The sequence below is a fragment of the Vulpes lagopus genome, chromosome X (assembly GCF_018345385.1).
Source record: "Vulpes lagopus strain Blue_001 chromosome X, ASM1834538v1, whole genome shotgun sequence".
Lineage (NCBI taxonomy): Eukaryota > Metazoa > Chordata > Mammalia > Carnivora > Canidae > Vulpes > Vulpes lagopus.
In genome coordinates this window covers 105,316,194-105,330,592 of record NC_054848.1, presented here as the reverse complement: position 1 = coordinate 105,330,592, position 14,399 = coordinate 105,316,194, and positions in this window count along the sequence as shown.

Here is a 14,399-nt window from a genome sequence, read left to right as displayed (position 1 = left end):
GGTCGTGATCCTGGGGTCTTGGGATGGAGTCCCGCATCACACTTCCTGCATGGAGCCTGCTTCTCCCTCTGCCCCTGTCTCTGCCTCTCTCTCTCTGTATCTCTCGTGAATAAATAAAATCTTTTTAAAAATCATTTTCATTATTTTAATAATTCGCATGTCAGATTTGGACAGTTGAGAATCCCTCCAAGCAGGCTCCTGTGTCCTTTTGACAAATCTCGGGGTTTTTGGAGCACTGTTTTGCTACCTGGCTTAAGATGACCCAGATTCATACTTTCCTTGCCCCTGCCTTGGGATCAGACATTTCTATAAGAAGCCCCGATTCCTTTTAGTGGAAAATGGTATTTCAAAGCCAAGGTGTAGGCACTAGGTGTAATCATTGTTATTAGGGCATTGTGGTTTAAAGGCTTTCTCAGCATAGAGAAAATATATGTGGATGTGTGTACACACACACACACACACACACATGTTCATCTATTAAAAATGAGTTCAAACAGCTACCTCTGATTCCAGTTCAACACCATAAGGTTCCTTCTAGCGTCCACCCTATCCATATTTGTAACTCTGCTCTCTGATAGTGACAGACCTGGTTCCCTTTATCCTCAGTATGACTGCTCATTTCCCCTGTATGTAAGTGATTTCTGCCCCTGCCACGCTGGCTTCCTCCCCAGCCCCAGCCATCTCCTGGTGCTGACCTTGAGGTCCCTCCAGTCCCACCAGCCCTGGCTGTCTCCACAGAAGGCAAAGGGAAGAAGGGCTCAAATACTCAGGTTTTAAATATCCCTAGCTTGCACCCCTCCCAGCTACCACCCCTAAGCTCCTCTTCCTGTGTGTTGAATTGTTCACAGCTCAGGGATTTCTTATATTCCTCAATTTTGCAACTACTTACCGAGCCCTGGGCTGGGAACTATGCAGATTACGTTCCTGCCTTCAAGTTGACCAGCCCCGTGCCGTAAAGGGAGCTACACTAGGCAGTGGAAGCGCTGGTGTGTGAAGCACTGAGTGGATAGGGACAGACAGAAGGAGAGCACCTAATATAACCTGGGCTGCACTTCTGGAGTGCTTCCTGGAAGAGGTGACATGAAGCTGAATCTTGGAGAACAGACCTGGGGTGCTGGTGGGAGTCAGGTAGAGGGAAATAGGGTACAGGTGCTATCATGGGAGGGAAGTAATTTGCTAATAGAAGAAAATGAGGCTGGAGAAACGGGGACCACATCCGGTTTTTAGGACTTGAGAGTCAGATTATGGAGGTGGAAGCTATGCATGTGGATGGAAAGTAGCGAGATTCATGGAGAAGAGGGTTAAGGACAAAATCCTGACAAGCACCAACATGTAAGAGACAGGCTGAAGGAGAAATGGGATGGCAAGAGAGGTAGGAGAAAAACCTGGAGAAACAAGCTAATGCCGTCAGCAGAGCTAAGGAAGGAGTCGACTCCCTGGTTACTTAAGATGAGGGCCAGAAACTTCCCATTGGGTCTGATCTGTAGGTCCCCTAGAGACTCATTAGCATACTTTTGGTGAAGTGGAAGGGGCAAAGTCCAATTGATGTGGCTGGAATAAAGGGAGCTGGGTGGGGGAGTGGGTGCTTTTAAGAAATGGAGACAAGCAGCACAGTCTGTACTCAAATCCAATTTATTCCTTTTCTTCCAACTCTTGCTCAATTACAACTTCAAATTGCTCCCATTTTCTCTTCTGTACCCTTGGTGGCTAGCACTGTGTCCACAACATAACAGTCACTCAATAAAATTTTGTCCAACAGTGAGTAAGTAACCACACGCTCTAACCAACAAGAGGGAGCCGAAGAAAAAATCACTCTGATCTGTAGAGGGAGCCCAAAGGAAGAAAGAGCGGGAAGCAGCCCCTGAGGAAGTGTTAACAACACAGTCTGACCTCTAGGAGGAGCCTCAGGCTTCTTGTGTTCCAGACACTCCTGAGGAAAACTTGCATGAGGAGCCTGGGAGCAGAAGTACCACCTTTAGGTAATTTTTATTAGTGTATAATACCTCATATGTAACTTCTGTTTGTGGCACATGGTACCGATTTCCTATTTCTGATAGTGATGTGAAGTTTTCTGCTGGCGTAAATTGAACAAACAATATTTTAAAATTCGTCTGTTTAAAACGTGAACAAAAAGTGAGTTCATAGGAGGAATAACACCTAGTTACGGCCCAAATCTTCGAAGTAAAATCCGAATCAGAATTTAGAACCAGGGAAAGCCTGGGGTCACTGTGGTGTGTGGAACCGATGGTACGAAGAGGTTAAAAGCTGTTAAATCTGTGTGGAATGCTTTCCTTGGGTGCCTCTCGGATCCTCTCTCTCTCTCTCTGGGCTTCTAATTGTGCTTTTCTCCTGTGAAGTGTGGTAAGATAAGTCTGGCACCCCTGCTTTAGCTTCTGAGGGGAAGACACCCCTCTCTCGCCTTGAGGGTCGACGGAGAACTTGGTTGGGGCTAAGGGAAAAGGAGCCTAAAGAGCACGTGAGGCCTGGTATGTTAGGTCCTGGTTTGCTCAGAACTGAGATGTTTCCCGGGGACTTTCAATGTGAAAACAAGGCAGGTACAGGGCAAACTCTGACTATTCAGTTACCCTAAAAGGTTTCTTGCCTTCCCTAGGTGTGGTTTTCCTTTAGTTTCTTTCCTTACCTGTCTTCTGATTGGAAGAGTATTTAGGTCTCCAAAGCTAAGCTCAGAAGGTCAGCCTCAGAGAAAGAAGGTTCTGGTCACTGAGGCCTGTCTTCTTTGGGCAAAAGAAATTTCTGGTGTGTAGAATTTCAAATCATCTAATGACTACACTGGAGTTTGAGGTAAAAGCCTGGGCTGGTGAAGTGTTTCTTTGAATCTGTTATTCAGGCATTTATCTCCCTCCAAGACCTATGGGCCAGGCACTCCTGCCAGGCAGGAGGGGGACGCTGGGTGATGCAGGTGGTGGATCTAGAATGCTAGGATTTATAATCCTGAATGGTGAGTAGTTTCTCCTCAAGGACAAAACTAATGTCTCACAGCAGTACTTAAAATTATTTTCTTTCTTGTATGTGTATTTTTCTTCATTATTTTTTATTCGTTTTAAAATGATCGGTTGCGAAAAACTCACTATAAAAATTTCAAACCTCATAGAAGTATGCAAAATAAATAAACTCCTCCCCCCGCAGCCTTATCTGTAATTTAATACTTTGATTTGTATACGTAATCTTTTTATACGTTTGAAATGTACTTGTAATAGATAAGCATGCATACTTTAAAGATTTTTATTATAGCATACATACAAAAGAGTGTACTGCTTCATGAATGAGCACAAATTGGATGGTCTGTGGAATGTTCTGGAATGTTCTGTGTGGCTTGGGTGATGGTTACATGGGTTTATTCAGTGTGTGATAATTCATAGACTGAATAGCTAGAAGTGAGCATTAGGGGGCGCTTCAAGAGTTCGGGAATTTTCTGTAACATGGGTGATGGTTAAATGGGTTTGCTCAGTTTGTGATCATTCACAGAGAGTTAAATGGCTGGAATTGGCATTAGAGGGCGCTTTAAGCGTTCTGGAATGTTCTATGTTGTTTGTGATAATTCATAGAGGGTGAATAGCTGAAGTAGGCATTAGGGAGTACTTTAGGAGTTCTGGAATGTTCTATGTTGACCCGGGTGATGGTTTATGGGTTCATTTTTAGCAACCGTATATTATTCCCTTGTACAAACATTCATAATTTATCTAATCCTTAATTGATGGTCATTTAGGATCTTGATGATTTATTAGTGTACGTAAGTAGTAACATACATTTATTTTCGCTTCTGTAAGTATTTCTGCAGGAGAGAGTTTTAGAAGTGATAAATTGTTGGGTCAAAGGGTATGTGCATTTTATTCATTATTTTCCTTTTGAAAAGGTAATACAAGTTCAGTGTAAAAAATTCAAATAGGAAAAAGGGCATATAGAAAAAAGGTCAGTCTTCCTTCTCCTTTTGACCTCTAGTTCCATAAGATCCTTCCTCAGAAACAACCAGTGTTACCAGGTTCTGGTGGGTTTTTTTCCAGAGACAACTTATACATTGCATATGCATTTACATATTTTATAGGTACTGCTTAAAACCATACCTTCAAGATTTTATCAATTTATAAATTCTCCTGTAGGGTATGAGAGTTCCCATTACCCACTAGAGATGATTTAAGGGTTCTAGAAAGACTTTAGTAAAAGAAACAGATTTTAGGGGCACCTGGGTGGCTCGGTTCGGTTAAGCATCTGCCAGCCCCACGTTAGGCCCCCTGCTCAGTGGGGAGTCTGCTTTTCCCTCTTTCTCTGCTGCTCCCCCTGATTGTGCTCTCTTTCTCTGTTTCAGATGATAAATAAAATTTAAAAAATAGATTTTATTCATGTATTTATTCATTTATTGGAGATATATTCACATGTTTCAAAATTCTATAGGTACAAAAGAGCAGTGAAATGTCTCCCTCCCATCCTCATCCCCCAGCCACCCTAGCTTATCTTCCCCAAAACAGTTTTCAATTTCTTGTGTATCCTTACAGAGAGTTTGCATATGCAAACAAATACATCAGTATTTTCTTTTTACCAAAGTTTTACACAGACGATATCATTGTATGAGCTATGACTATGTATTCTCTCCCTCCCCCACTGCCAGCCCCCAAACCATAGTGCCTTATAACAATAGTTGTTCGTTTTTTTTCTCAGGAGTTTATGGGCAGGCTGGAAGGTTCTACTGTTCAGGACCAGGCTCAGCTGATCTCAGTTGATCAGTTGGTCTAGAACGGTCTTAGCTGTGATGACTCAGCTCTATTCCACAGGGTTCGTCACCTTCCAGCTTACTCTTAATTGTGGTGCCATGATTTCCCAGGAACAGAAGCACACAAGGCCTCTGGGAGCCTAGGCTTGGACCTGCACACCATAACTTCTTAAATTTAATTGATCAAGGCAAGTCACAAGGCTAGCCCAGATTCAGGGATGTGAGGAGCTATAAAGTCACGTTACAAGGGATGTGGGTTTAGGGAAGGGAAGAGGTAAGGTCATTTATTCCATTAAACAATGCTATAGGTAGATATACTCTTTTCCCTAACAGTATATCATATATTTTTAAGATGATTTCATATTAGTCTTCAAAGTGCTTCTTTGTTGTTTTTTTTAAATTATTTTTAATTTTTTTAAAGATTTTATTTATTCATTCATGAGAGAGACAGAGAGAGAGAGAAGCAGAGACACAGGCAGAGGGAGAAGCAGGCTCCATGCAGGGAGCCTGATGCGGGACTCAATTCCGGGTCTCCAGGATCACTCCCTGGGCCAAAGGCAGGCGTTAAACCCCTGAGCCACCCAGGGATCTCCTATTTTTAATTTTTATTATTTTTTTATTTTTTTATTTTTTTTTAAACCTTTATTTATTTATTCATAGAGACACAGAGAGAGAGAGAGGCAGAGATACAGGCAGAGGGAGAAGCAGGCTCCACGCAGAGAGCCTGACATGGGACTTGATCCAGGGTCTCCAGGATCACGCCCTGGGCTGCAGGCGGCACTAAACCGCTGCGCCACCGGGGCTACCCCTTTATTATTTTTTTAATATTTTATTTTAATTTAGTCATTAGAGACACAGAAAGAGAGGCAGAGACATGGGCAGAGGGAGAAGTAGGCTCCATGCAGGGAGCCCGATGTGTGACTCGATCCTGAGACTTCAGGATCATGCCCTGGGCCAAAGGCAGGTGCTCAATCACTGAGCCACTCAGGCTTACCATTGCTGGTTCCATTTTGGAGGAAATTTGGATTATTCCCAATCTCGTTATTATTTAATAATGCTGTAGTGAATAATACTGATCATATGTCAGATAAATTCCTAGAAGTAGAACCACTAAGTCAAAGGGTATGTGTACTTGCAATTTTGATAGATATGGCCAAGTTCAATTAAAACTTTTTTTTCAGGGCACCTGGGTGGCATAGTTGGTTAAGTGGCCAACTCTTGGTTTTGGCTCAGGTCCTGAGACCAAGCCCTGAGGGGAGCTCCACGCTCATCGTGGAGTCTGCTTAAAAGATTATCTCTCTCTATGGGACACCTGGGTGGCTTGGGTGGCTTTCTCTGTGTGTCTCTCATGAATAAATAAATAAAATCTTTTAAAAAAAGAAGATTCTCTCTCCCTTTCCCCCTCCCCTCCACACTCTCATTCTCTCTCTTAAATAAATAGATCTTTTAAAAAATACTTCAACTTCTTATTTAGAAAAAGGTTGTAAAACCTATAGAAAAGTTGAAAGAATAGCTCAATGAACACCTATATACCCTTCACGAAAATTAAACATTTTAAGTTTTTTTAAGATTAGGGGCACCTGGGTGGCTCAGTCAGTTAAGCATCTGCGTTTGGCTCAGGTTGTGGTCTCAGGGCCCTGGGATCCAGCCCCTCATCAAGTTCCCTGCTCAGCAGGGAGTCTGCTTCTCCTTCTCTCTCTCCCTCTCCCTCTGTCGCTCCCCCTGCTTATGCTCTCTCTTCTCTCTGTGTCAGATAAGTGAATAAAATCTTTTAGGATGCCTGAGTGGCTCAGCGGTTGAGCATCTGTCTTTAGCTCAGGGCATGATCCCAGGATCTGGGACTGAGTCCCACATCAGGCTCCCTGCATGAAGCCTGCTTCTTCCTCTGCCTGTGTCTCTGCCTCTCTCTTTCTGTGTCTCTCATGAATGAATGAATGAATGAATGAATGAATGAATAAATAAATAAATAATTTTTTTAAAAAAGTAAATAAAATCTTTTTAAAAGAAGATTTCTAAAGATTAAACATTTGCTAACCTTTTGTTACCTTTGTTCTCTCTCATGTCCTTTTTCTCTTCCTTTCTCTCATCTTCCCCCCACCAGTATGTACACACATATTTTTGTGAACCATTTGAAATCAAGTTACAGCCATCAAGGCACTTTTTCAGATACTTTTCCATCCTGCATTGCCGAAAAACAGAGATGTTTGCTTACATAATCACAATTTTGTTAGCAGAACCAAGATATTTAACATCAATAAGATAATTTTATTTAATTTGTGGTCCATATTCAAATTGCTCAAATTGCCCCAATAATCTCCTTTAGAGCTTTTCTTTTTTTAGTTGAGAATCCAAAATTCAGGATCAAAGGTCATGTAAATTCATCTAGTTGTCATGTCACTTTGTTTTTTTCTTAAGATTTAAATTTATTTATTTACTTACATTTTTTTAAAGATTTTATTTACTTATTCATGAGAGACAGAGAGAGAGGCAGAGACACAGGCAGAGGGAGAAGCAGGCTCCATGCTGGGAGCCCGATGTGGGACTCAATCCCAGGACTCCAGGATCACGCCCTGAGCCAAAGGCAAAGGCTCAACCGATGAGCCACCCAGGTGTCCCAGGATTTAAATTTTTTAAAAAATAATCTCTACACCCACTGTGGGACTTGAACTCACAATCCCGAGTTCAAGAGTCTTATGCCCTACTGATTGAGTCAGCCAAGTGCCCCTTTAGTTTTCCTTAATACAGAACAGTCCCCCACTTTTTTCGTCTTTCATGAAATATTTATTTTGAAGTGCCTGGGCCAGTTATTTTGCATAATGTCTCGTAATTTGGTTTTTTCAGATTGATTCCTCATGATCAGATTTAGTGAAACAAACGTTTTTAGCAAGAATACTATATAGGTGAGTCCTATTGCACCACATAAGGAGGTAGGTGACGTTGGTTGGTCCACTAGTGATGCCAAGTTTGATCAGTTGGTCAAAGCAGTGTTCTCCAGATTCTTCCACTGGAAGGGTACTCTTTCCCCTTTGTAATGAATAAATTGACATTTTAAATTAGGTGTGATCATGTACATGCCCTATTCTACAAAGACTTTTCACCAAATAGTTTTAGCATTCACTAGTGATGCCTATCTGAATCAGGGTTATTTTTTTAAGATTTTATTTATTTATTCATGAAAGACACAGAGAGAGAGAGGCAGAGACATAGGCAGAGGGAGAAGCAGGCTCCCTGTGAGGAGCCTGATGTGGAACTGGATCCCAGGACCCTGGGGTCACGACCTGAGCGAAAGGCAGCCGCTCAACCACTGAGCCACCCAGGTGACCCCAGATTTTTTTTTAAGATTTATTTATTTATTTTAGAGAGCATTAGCAGAGGGAGGGGCAGAGAGGGAGAAAAGCAGACTCCCCTCTGAGCTTGGAGTCTGACATGGGACTTGATCTTACGACCCTGAGATCATGACCAGAACCAAAATCAAGGGATGCCTGGGTGGCTCAGCCATTGAGCATTTGCCTTCGGCCAGGGCGTGATCCTGTGGTCCTGGGATCAAGTCCCACATCGGGCTCCCTGCTTGGAACATGCTTTTCCCTCTGCTTCTGTCTCTGCCTGCCTCTCTCTGTCTCTCTGTCTCTCATGAATAAATAAAATCTTTACAAAAAAAAAAAAAACCCGAAATCAAGACTCAGATGCTTAATCAACTGAGCCACCCAGGTGTTCCCTGAGTCAGTTTTTCGTGGTGGCTACAAAATGATGTTTTCCTATTTTTGTCATTCCTTCCACATCTATTAGCTAGCATTCTGTTAAAGAAAGCTGCCCCTCTTCTTTGTGCATATCACTTCAAATTATTTTGTTAAATTAGTATTCAATGTGTTATAACCTGTTACTATTATTGTACTGGCACATGAACAGACAGATCAATGAAATAAAGCAGAAGGTCCAGAAATAGATACAGGTATATATGTAATTTTAATATATAATAAATACATAAATATCATATATAATCTAATAATATAATAAATATAAAACATATTATATCTAAATGAATATATCATTATATATTTAATGTATTATATATTAATATTCTATATAATATTATTATATTATATTTTTATATTAATATATATTATATATTTAATATATAATAATACCCAAATCACTGGGGCAAAGTTGAACTTTTTAATAAATGCTATTGGGATAACTGGATGACCACATAAAATAGATAATTTGGTTCCACACCTCACACTGTATACTGAAGTAAACTCCAACTGGATATGAATGTAAAAAAATAAAGCCATACAAGTACTAGAAGAAAACCTGGGTATGAGGAAAGCCTTTCTACATAGGATTCCAAATCCAGATGTAATGAAAAAGATGGAAAATAACTACATAAAAATGAAAGTAAAAACCTTTTGCATGGCAAAAACCACATAAGCAAAGTCAAAAGCAAGATGACAAAACTGGGAGAAAAATACCTCTACCATATACTATGTGAATACTATTTCCCCAATACATAGAAAACTCTGGAATTTCATGGGAGGGGGGATACAGTGCTAAAAATACCAAAAGGAAAATGGGTAAAAACATGAATACACAGTTCACAGAATAAATAAATGACCTTTACACGTATGAAAAGATATTCAACTTAACGCATAGCAAAGGGAGATGTAAATATAACTTTAAAATATGCAGTCAACTTGACCATGTGGCTCCCTTGCAGAGAGAGCTGAACAGTTGACTGAATGAACTTTGGGGTCCTGCCACTTCATAGTCAAATGAATGACTGGGTGAATCAGATGGAGGCAACATTCATGGTTTCTTTAGTTCCTTCTCTCCACTCTGTTTCAATTCCTACTTTAAAAAAAATTATTCATGAGAGACACAGAGAGAGAGGCAGAGACATAGGCAGAGGGAGAAGCAGGCTGCCTGTGGGGAGCCTGATGCAGGACTTGATCCCAGGGCCCCAGGATCACGACCTGAGCTGAAGGCAAACCGCTCAAGCACTGAGCCACCCAGGCGTCCCTCTACCCGTTTTTTTTTTTTTTTTAAGATTTTATTTATTTATTCATGAGAGACACACAGAGAGAGAAGCAGAGACACAGGCAGGGGGAGAAGCAGGCTCCGTGTGGGGAGCCTGATATGGAACTCAATCCCCAGACCCCAGGATCATGACCTGAGCTGAAGGCAGACGGTCAACCACTGAGCCACCCAGGTTCCCTCTACCTGGTTTTTATAGCAAAATCTCTCTCTTATTTTTTTCTCCCAGACTTCCTTCTCTTGTCCATTTGTTACCTAAAAGTAAAGCGTTAAGCAAGGCCTACCAGCATAAAATCAAAAAGAGGAGTTGTCAGCATGAAAGGGAAATGAGCTAACAATTAAAAGTGCTGGGAAAAGTCCTCCTTTGTTATCTTTCTAGAATTATTTTCTCACGCACCCAAACAAGAAAACTGGAGAGTAATTTATTGCTAAGATCATTCCTACATCTGTTTGATCTCATTGCTAGAATCGCTCCCTACAGTTTTGCTGTAAACCTCCAGTGTTTTAGCTTTCCTTTTGTGAGCTCACTTGGGAACTCGAACAGCTATAACTTCGGTTCTTCAAGAAAATGCATCCCAGGCACTCAAAAATAAATACGTCAATAAACATTTGATATGCAGCACAATTTTAAGTGGGGGGATGGCATGTTGATGGAAATTGCTAATGAGCCTTCAGCACTTGTACTTTCTTCTCTATGACTAGAAATCCTCCCTGTGTTTTTCTATTCCACTTAATTTTTTCACGCATAGAATGAGGCTTTCTTCAAATGTTGATTTTGACCTCAGATCTTGAATGAGTCACTTGATTTTTTCAAGCCCAGAAAAACAGTCTTTCCTCCAGACAGTTATTGTAAAAGGAGCCTCTTGGTAGTAGATCCTATTTTCTCTAATATTGTAATTATAGATTTATCCAATAAACGTTACTTGGAAATTTCGCTCAGTTGAAAGGTGAAAAATCACATGTATTAGACACGAGAAGTTTGACTCTGTTACAAATCTATTTGTGTATATTTAAGAGTTTTGTTAGCCTATATAAATAAGCACGCTGCTTAGCAGCAGTTGAAGACAGTAAAACAACACTCTGCAGGGTTGTTTTTTTTTTTTAAGGTTTTGATGAATGTGGATACAAATTGAATTGGGACAACAAATGAAGGGTTTGAAGTTAAAACTGAGGTAGTGATAATTTACTGTAAATGTACTTTATCGTTGTTGGAGAATAAATGAAAAGCAATGGAAAATAGAACACTTTAAAGTGAAAATAAAAATCACCCTAAATATCCCAGGTAGAAATTGCTCTATGTTTGTGGGTTTTCCCTACATAATTGAGTCCAGGCTCTAAACACAATATCTGAGGCTATCAAAAGGCTTAAACATTGTGAATATTTTTTAAAGAAATATTCATCCAGGGTATTTAGGTTATACGAGTTGACACACTACTGTGATGCATGGTTTGAGAATCTGTGTCTAGAAATCAATTCATAGAAGTCCTGTTTCAGTTACCTGCAGATGTCAGTGTGGATCTGAGTGTGGTTCAGCAGTTTGTTCCAGATGATGGTGAACAGTTGAAGTCCAGTTGTGAACCAGTTGCTTATTACACAAACACCAGTTTAGTTTGGATGAGAAATGTGAGCTGCAAGGGCCTTAAGTTGCTGAATTTTTTTTTACAACATTTTCATAAGCATGGATATATTCTCTAGTCACAGAGTTCACAGAAGATTATACTCTCTTGTTCCCACCCCTGATTGTTTGACCAGGCTTTCTTAAATTTGTTCTAGTACTAGAGCAGTAGAGTTGATGTAGTTGGGTTTTATGAAATTTGACATCAACCCACATGGCAGGTCTGAGGGATATATTGCAAGCTGTGTTGGTTCCCTTTCTGCTGTTATCATGTATTTAAACAAAGTTTTTTTTTAAAAAAAGATTTTACTTATTTATCCATGAGAGGCAGAGAGAGAGAGAGAGAGAGAGAGAGAGAGAGAGAGGCAGAGACCTAGGCAGAGGGAGAAGCAGGCTCCACGCAGGGAGTCTGATGCAGGACTCAATCCAGGAACCTAGAATCATGCCCTGAGCCAAAGGCAGATGCTCAACCGCTGAGCCACCTAGGCATCCCTAAACACAAAGTTTAAAACCAGTAATATTGGGTTGCCTGGGTGGCTCAGTTGGTGAAGTGTCTGTCTTCAGCTCAGGTTATAATCCCGGGGTCCTGGGATCGGAGCCCCCCATTGGGCTCCGTGCTCAGCAAGGAGCCTGCTTCTCTCTCTGCCCCTCCCTCTTGCTCTGCTCTCAAATAAATAAAATCTCTCTCAGCTCTCAAATAAATAAAATCTTTTTATAAAAACCCCAATAATTCCAACTCTCAGCATCATCTTTGCCATTCTTTCCTATTCCCTTCTCTTCTACAGGATTCCACTCTCATCCGACTTCACAAAATAAAAAGTCAGTGTTTATTAAGCTAGGAAATTCTCAGAGACTTGCAATGGCTCATCGTGGCAATGCCCTGTTCTTTCTTGGGCCATGACACAAATCTACCATCTGTTTCATAAGCTAGCGAGCTTCCTCTCAGCTATAATTTGCTATATATATTGGTACATAAATTGTTGGTAGCTTATGTTTACCTAGCAACAGAATCTGTTTGGCAGAAGGCTGTGGGAAAAGAGGCTTTCCTTTTTCTTTCTTTCTATTTTTTTAAAGCAGTTTCTTCATCTATAAATTTTCTCCAAGTGTAAGAAAAGCAGATATACTAACCCAAGCAACCTTCCTTTTTTTTTTTACAATCTTCCTTTTATATCATTTTAACCCAAATTGCCTACTAAATGCTCACTTTAGAGATTATTTTTGCCACTTTGATTACCTTGTATATAACTGAATGCCCTCTTTTAAATTTGTTTTTCTTTTATAAGAAAACTTTGTACAAATCACTGTGAATACTGTCTTTGACCTTGTCACTATCAAAGATCACTGAGTTTTGGGACTACCCACATCTATCCAGTGTAAATTTCTCTGGTTTCCCAGTGTCTTTAGCATCGCTTGTGGATTTTGGATTTTGAATTTACATTTCAGGAACATTGGTCAAGAGACAGAGCAAGACAGATACTGGCATGGTATCACTTATTTGTGAAATCTAAAAAAAAAAAAGTCAAACTCATAGAACAGAGTAGAATGGTGCTTGCCAGGGGCTGGAGAGTGGGGGAAATGGAAGCTGTTGGTCAAAGGATACAAACTTCCGGTCATAAGATTAGTAAATTCTGAGAATCTAATATACAGCATGGTGACTATAGTTAATAATACTGTGTTGTGTACTTGAAATTTGCTAAGAGAGTAGATATTAAGCATTTTCACCAAAAAAGTAACTATGTGAGGTAATGGATGTGTTTATTAACTTGATTGTGGTTAATCATTTCACCATGTATGCATATAGCAAATCATCAGGTTGTACACTTTAAATACATTACAATTTTATTTGTCAGCTATAGTTGACTCTTGAACAATATGGGGGTTAGGAGTGCTGACCCTCCCTCCCACACAGTCAAAAAAACCCATTATATCCATGTATAACTTTTGATGAGGTACCTGGGTGGCTCAGTCAGTTAAGCGTCTGACTCTTGGTTTCAGCTTAGGTCATGATCTCAGGGTCTTGAGATCCAGCCCCTGGTTGGGCTCCATGATCAGTGAGGAGTCTGCTTTGCTCCCTCTCCCTTCTGCCCCTTCCCCCACTAGCAAGTGAGTATGCATGTGCTCTCTCTCAAAATAAATGAATCAGTCTTTAAAAAAAAATCAATGTGTAATTTCTGATTCCTCCAGAACTTAGCTAGTAATAGCTTACTGGTGACCAGAATCCTTACTGATAACATGAAGTCGATTAACACCTATTTTATATGTTGTATGTATTGTATCCCATGTTCTTACAATGAGGTAAGCTGGCAAAAAAAAATTATTAAGAAATAACAAGGAAGAGAATATACATTTACAGTCCTGAACTGTAGAAAATCCACCTGTAAGTAGAGGCACACTGTTCAAACCCACATGGTTCAAGGGTCAACTGTATGTACCTCAGTAAGGCTGGGACAGGGGATGGGAAAGGACACTGATCAGGATCCACTTGTCTTTAAGTTAACTGTGACTGACTCTAGCACCATGCACTGTGTTTTCTGCATTACTTTCATTTGCCTCTAGCTGAATGAGCTGTATATTCCTACCTGCTTGCTTTCTTAGCTTTCTAATCAGCAGAGCCATGTGTCTGCTGAAAAAAAAGCCAAAGGGAGAAAACAAGTTCTGACTTCCTTTCACATTAGTTATAGACATCCTATGCTGTTAAAGGTTAGAGTGTATTTGCTGCATTCATTTTGAGAAGGGAAGGAGGTGTTGTCCTGTCAGCTTCCTTCATGCAACACCGGCGTGTAATTTGCTGCGGGCTTACTGCATGTTCTTGCCTTGGTGCAAGTGACTGGTTTTCCATTTTGATCTACAACTCTTGTGTGGTTTGCTAGGAAGTGGCAGTGTGGAGGTCACTGACCCACCCCACCCTCCAAAACAGGAAGAAGAAGAGATCAAAAGGAAACAAAAAGAACGTCGATGCCATCTTGAGACTTTGAAACTAGCCATAAGAAAGACTAGGACAGAATTATTGGGGCAGCCCAGGTGAC